The sequence below is a fragment of the Pseudomyrmex gracilis genome, unplaced genomic scaffold, assembly GCF_002006095.1.
Source record: "Pseudomyrmex gracilis isolate BER0280 unplaced genomic scaffold, ASM200609v1 scaffold_0, whole genome shotgun sequence".
NCBI classification, from domain to species: domain Eukaryota; kingdom Metazoa; phylum Arthropoda; class Insecta; order Hymenoptera; family Formicidae; genus Pseudomyrmex; species Pseudomyrmex gracilis.
In genome coordinates, this window is record NW_018020584.1 from 3466425 (window position 1) to 3473522 (window position 7098).

Genomic DNA, 7098 nt, shown 5'->3' on the forward strand with positions numbered 1-7098 from the left:
TTTTGTCTCTCGTGTTAACTGTTAACTCGCGCGTAATTTACACTTTAGTGTGATATACGCGCAACGGGACACACTTCAGACTCTAATGAAATATCGATACTTACCTGTCGCCGAGGAAAGTTTATGCGTCGAATTAATGAGCATCACGGGAAATGATTAATAGATATTCTACAAAAAAAAAAGATACTAGCTGAAAAGTTTACGCTAATCGATATTCCACCGTGATATCGATATCGTATAACGAGTAACTCGTAATGTGGTGACTATCCTTATTCATGAGGATGCGCGATATAATCTCGAACCCGTGCTACGAGGATGATCGCACACAAGAGCGTAGATAAAATAATAATATTTTACCTACCTACCCAGACAAAAATGAGACCAAACAAAAATGAGATAGCAGGAGTCTGTTTCACGTCACTTAAATGCGTGGATTTTTGATTGTTTGTTTTTATTTTGTCAGAAACGTCAAAAGAATCGCTTGCACCTGTGAGGAAAAAGTATAAGTAATATGATATTAAAAGAAAGATTTTAATAAATTTAATTAAAAGCTCAAAGAAAGTATTTTATGATTTACATATTTTTATAAATATAAACGTAAAAAGAAATGACAGAGTTGTGTCATTAAAATCTTTTGTATCATAATGAAGACGTAAAAGGAATATCACGTTAAAGAGACGGAAAAATAACGCTTTTACAAATTATACATATTAAACATTATTTTACAATATTTTATTTAAAAAATATTAAAAAGAAATTTATATTCGTAATAGAAATATTACGTACTAGAAATATTACATTTTTACAAATTTAATATTTTATTTACATATATATATCTGTATTACATATATATATATATATATATATCATTTATATATATATCTGTATATTTTATAGAAATTATATGTAAATTAATTGTCTGTTTGAATAATAATTAGTAAATGTATATAACAAACGCGACATACCCATGCGACATTTAAAGTACATTCACAGAATCGACGAATGCGTGACGCACATTATCTCATACGTGAAAGTATTCAGAAATGTTGGCAAAATTCGCGAATAACTTATTCTAGACTCCTCAAAGATTTAGATCGCATCATTCAGGACATAAACAAAATCTCACTCTCTCAACATCTTGCTTTACCGACGCTTTCACACGTGATTCGCCGTATGTCTTTTGCAAAAGTGTCGGTGAATCCGGGAAAAGCGTGGGAAGAAGAAAAAGAAGCGTTTGATTAGCGTTACACGAAGACGAAAAGCGTTTATTACTTTAGAACGGACGAAACGGCGTAGTTTACGAACGGACGAAACGGCGTAGTTTGTTAATGAAAAAAGAAAAAACAAGAGAGATAGAGAAATAGAGAGAACGCAAAAGCAGGAGAAAAATATATATATGTATGTATATATATATATAAAGCAATTAAACGGTGGTAAACGGCGAATTTCGGAGCGAATTTGGGTGCGTTCCGTCAGAGCGGCGCGGCTGGCGCGCGGCGCCCAGGTAGACCGGTGGCTTCTTTGGTGCGTATGTACGCGTCGTCCGCCGCGGGGGAAGCCCAGTCACTCGTATAAGACCAACAGACTAGTCGCGCCTCGAGTCAGTCTTGGCTTGCGCTTCGCGTGAGTATTGCGATTGCTTTGCAAGCGAAGCGCGCGCGCGCGAGCGAGCAAACGAAGCCGCGATAAGGGGGGAAAAGATCGTGTTGTGCGATTAACAGCGCACGTGTGCAAACCGCCGTGTGTAAATCACCGACGTGCGTAACACAGCGTTAGAAACGTTGATTTGTATGAACGTTAATGGACAACCGCAAACGATAAACAAGTGTTCCGCAGTGCGGAATACGTCGCGTGGACACCGAAAGTCCCCGGCGAGAGAGGGCCAATCACGGGTAGGAAGACAAAGGGCCAATTCTGTTCGTGTTGTGTGTTGTCGATCGACAGACTCAGGTGAAGCCGGGTGAGCAGTTCCGACGAAAAAAACAATATCTCCGTCTGTATTTTACGGAACCTTCGTCGGCGAACGAAAACAGTGCGTAAGTATCAACGTAAACACATACACACACACACACACACATACACATTTGCGTCGATACTGCCGGTGCCGAGAGATCGAGTAGTGCCGAAAATTATGCGACGCGTGTATATGAGCGTCGTCGCGCCTCTATCTTGTTGACGTTTACGCGACTTGATGACAGCTGGTAATGTCAAGTCGTGTGGCAACTCGCGATTCGCAGATATTTTGAAAAAAAAAAAAAAAAAAAAAAAAAAGAAATAGCGATAAAACACAGAATGAGCGAAGCGGCTTGTCGCGTGTTGCATAATGTGTGTGCGACTGTTACGACTCGATATTTTATATTCAGGAAATATATATATATATACAGGGTGTTTCAGAACTATGGGATCAAACTTCTAGGGGTTATTCAGTGCAACAGTAGAAAACATTTGAGTATAGGGACCCATGTCCGGAAAAGTGTCACTACCGCACTACGGCCCTAAGACGCGTTTTTAGTCAAGTCCGCCGAAATCACGTGCGACGTTTAAATCGGTGTATTCAGGTTGGAGGAAGACATTTTGAACAATTGTTGTGATGATATCATGTACAAAAGACAAACATTAAATGCATTAAATCCTATTTAGGCAATTCATNGTCTTTCTAAATTTTAACGCGTCTTAGGGCCGTAGTGCGGTAGTGACACTTTTCCGGACATGGGTCCCTATACTCAAATGTTTTCTACTGTTGCACTGAATAACCCCTAGAAGTTTGATCCCATAGTTCTGAAACACCCTGTATATTAATAGTAATATAAATTCGCGTAAAAACTTTTGTGTAAGTATTCTGGTTCCGGAAGCACGCGTCAAATGTCTGTTTCGAGCTGCGATTCTTCTCTTCCGATGACGTTGGTAAGAATACGGAGAGCACTCCGGATATTTATCGGTCTTGTGTATACATATACGCTCGTGCTCCGTTTCCGCACTCCACTCGCCAGTATACTACGCCAATGTGCTTGTTGCTGCTGCTCGCGCTCGATCGCACGATTCGATATTATTGGCCTGCCCGTCTGTCTGTGCGTAGTTCTGGTAGCATTTCGACTGACAGCGCCGGTGCCTATCTGTTAGTCCGCCTGTCAGACGCGGGAGATCGATTGAGTCGTCATCGTTATTCGCGATGGACGAAAATAATTGCGTTTTACGGTACGGTCCGGAGATAACACGAGCGCGTGCAAAAAGATAAAGCTAATCTTTCCGCGATCTTTTTTTCGGCCATGTCGCGTTGCAAAGTCCAAAGCAAACAAATCGCTAGTGGTAGTCGTCCAGAAATCCGATCGGTTTACACACGTCTGTCAATACGCGCGCGATTCTCTCTTTTATCTTGCCGGACGAGGCAATTACCTTATATTAATGTTTTTTTTTTGTTTTGTTTTTTTACAATTCGCTGAAAATTCCTCTTAGAAAGATTAACCGAATTAAATTCAACGTAATCCGGCGCGCTACGTGTGTGCACATTTTAATGTATATATGTTAATTCTATATCTCTCCCAGATCCAGTGCAGTTATCGTGAGAGAGTCATTACGTTATCTTCAACATACTCGTGTGTGTTTTATAAATATTTAGTAATATCTGGTAATTAATAACAAAACGCAAGAGGATTATTTGCGAAATAAATTTAAATGTTAAATTTAAACAATTTTGTGAGTCTCTTTAAGTGGAGAGAGAGAGATAGAGAGAGATACATCGTGCGCGATTTGTTTTCGCGAGCCGTGTGTGTAATAAAATTTATCTTACAAACAATATAACATAATAAATCAAAAAAATACACATAAAAAACAATAACTTATGCGTTTCGAAACTGATGAAACAACGTAGAATGTTTGAAAAGAAAATGTGTGACTCGCACACTGTAATGTGTGTGTTTCGTGATTTACGTTCGATTCACTCGAATCAATCCGCTCTCTTCTTTCCTCGATCCTTCTCTTCTCTCTTCGTTCTCGTATCGACGATCCGGAGCGGAACTGGAATTTCAGGATGACCTTGTGGAGATCGCGCGCGCGCGCGCGCGTCCGCTCTGCTTATCGCGTCGCAAGCATGATGTTTATTTTTCGCGAGGTGTTAACTGGGAGACCGCGGCGCCACGTGTGTATAATATATACATATATACGCTATTCATTTGCATGTACACCACACACACATATGTGTGTGTGTGCGCCGTTTTCGAAGACGGTTGACGACATAGGAATTCGAGGTGGCCGTGAAAGACGCGAAGCCACAGGTGGCGGTCAGAATTGACTAACGCGGAAGAGGAGCGGCGTTTCGGCCCGTTCACGGGTGCGCGAATAGGGCAGTAATATCTCCATTTTTATACGTCGCGCGGTGCGATTTTACGATCTGCTAAATTTACGCCAAAACACGCGCGTCCCAGCGGCTCTCAAACACGGCTACGCCACGATTCCCACAAACGATGAGGTTTTTCGCGCGAATGTCTTCTACTTTTTTTTTTTTACGATTATAGACCGAGAATGAAGTAAAGACATGCACGCGGTTCATTCTTCCAATGATTTATGCGCAGTTTACTCTTCTTTCTCTCGGTATGTACTTTTTTTTTTTTTTATTTATACGAGATTTTTTTACGTACGAGTGACAGGGGACGATGGAAAAAAAAAATATTTCGACCTCTGCCCTTAAAGGACGTGAGATTATTAATATACTTTAGTACATGAAATTCCGTACTACGGTTACTTTCGAGTAACATAACGAGATCGTGTTACTGCTGAGGTGGTACGCTTTAGAAAAAAAAAAAAAAAAAAAAAAAAAATATAGAAGAGAAAGAGAGTTAAGCTTGCAAAGGATAAACGTTAGATTAAAATAGAACACACGCGTGTAAGTTATATACATTTTAGTGGTTGAAGAGGTACGAAAGCAGAAATAAATTTTGCGAAGTAACTAATATAACAGATTGTTTACAGTCGTTATAATTAAACTTTGCGGATGCAGAATGAAAATAGCGATAAAGTGATGTGAACGCGTCTGAAATATGTCGTTATCAATTTTGTCGCAGTCAACACATGTGTCATGTATATATTTAATTCTCTGGTCCCAGTGTTATCGTCAGTCTTGACAAACACCGATTATTCGCAAATGAACACAATTAAGTCATAGAATAATTCGCAGTAATTATCATTCGCAAGTTTTATCGTCATTGATTTTCCCGCGGTCACGTGTGCGTGCAGTTTCGCGGATATTTCCTGCTTAATTTATTTTCGAAACTGAGATTTTTTCTCGATTCTCAGAAAAGTGTAGCGCATCAAATTCGATATCTGTTTGTTTTCTATGTGCTTAACTTAAGTAAATTTGACACCGACACAAAGCGGCATTATGCGGCGCGTACATGTAAACCGACTGACAACGAGCGAATTATTTGCCATCGGCGTATTCTCGGAAACCGAGACGAAACAATTAGAATGTCGATGCTGATGTAATTTTAATAACGACTCTCTGAGCGAGAGCTGACGTAGCTATGTTCTCGTAGAGAAAGAGAGAGAGAGAGAGAAAGAGCGAGAACTGAGACGAGGGCCTCGGGAATCCTCTTTTTCGTGCCACTAAAATTTCATCTCGTAATTTTTTTCTACTTGCATTTTTATTGTACTCGTGTGATTACATCATTGTTTTCTACACAACTTGATGTTACATGTGTACCGATTTGCACACTGAACACGTCGCGTCATCAAGAATCATCAAGAAATATACCTACATACATTACAGTCAGACATCACTATTAATGACGCGGTCCACGCTTGACATAATAAGGTAGATAAATATGTAAATTAGAAATAAGATATACATATAGGCGCTTGACTGTACTCTACTTTGAGAGTTTTACGTGTACAATCCGACACGACGTATTACTGATCGTTATCAAATTTATAGCGCGATGGCGTAATATGATCATTTGTTTATCCATGACGAGAGGTTGAAAATAGCGTCTTGCTTTGAAGCTTTATGCGATGATGTATAGTGAGATGCAATGTAGGAGAAAAGGGGATGAAGGGCAAGATGAAAAGAGATAGAGGGAGAGATTGCCTGAGGCTTCCCGTAGTTTCCTTTCTGTGGGCGTCCCCATGGACAAAGCGTTGGTCACACACAAAGAGAAAGAGAGAGAAAGGGAGAAAGAGAGAACGGTCGGAGTGAGCTCGGCGAGTGGCGATAATTGGAGCGTTTATGCTGGGTGCCTTCTCGAAATAGTAAAGGTCGATCATCGCGATGGCGCTACGACCCGGCGCGATGCGATATTGCAATGGACACACTCGTTAACGTTAGCTTAGGTCGGGTTACGTGGGTGGCATTTAGCGTCGCGGTAAAGTTGACGACGTGAATTTATGGGTTTTATCCACGCGCGCGTTCGTTCAAATAGCAAACGAATTGCTTTAGCTGTTAGGGACTCGACTTTCTCAATTTACATAAATTGAAGAAGAGAGAGAGACGACTCGCGGGTCACGAGATCTTCTAAATGGGAGAAAGAACAATATTTCTTTAATTAGTGGTCTCAAGCTGCTTCTTTAAACAAATATTTGTTCTGAGAGCAAAAAAAAAAGATAATGCGTTTCATTTAGCGTCTTATATCTCGTATTATTTTTTTATTATTACTAGCACAACACAGGCGCGCGCTACGCGCAAGCTGTTATTGTTTTTATTTTAACGCGTGTTGTGCCAGTAAACACAACCTGTCGCTGCAATGACAGCTAGTATATATACGTCTTACAAACCATATAACACACATGATGTACACATGAGAGATGTCAGAAATAACGCATGAAAATCAAACTCGAAAAATAAAAGAGAAAGGGTTGAGTGAAAAAAAAACCACGAACGCGACTAAAGTCACGTGACAAGAAAAAGAGTAAAAACGAGAATATTATATATATTATATATAATATTCTATAATTATATATAATATCCACACACACATATACAGGGTGTTTCAGAACTATGGGATCAAACTTCTAGGGGTTATTCAGTGCAACAGTAGAAAACATTTGAGTATAGGGACCCATGTCCGGAAAAGTGTCACTACCGCACTACGGCCCTAAGACGCGTTAAAA

At 40.0% G+C, this 7098-nt stretch overlaps 1 protein-coding gene across 4 annotated transcripts in view; it reads left to right on the forward strand.

Moving 5' to 3' along the window:
• Positions 1 to 1620: 1620 nt before the first annotated feature.
• Positions 1621 to 7098, forward strand: part of LOC109864002 (cysteine-rich motor neuron 1 protein-like) — a 208806-nt gene continuing 203328 nt past the window's right edge. For all 4 annotated transcript variants that reach the window (XM_020444773.1, XM_020444764.1, XM_020444791.1 and 1 more), the window contains exon 1: positions 1621 to 2036. The gene's annotated coding sequence lies outside the window, so the exon portion shown is untranslated. The remainder of the gene's footprint in view (positions 2037 to 7098) is intronic.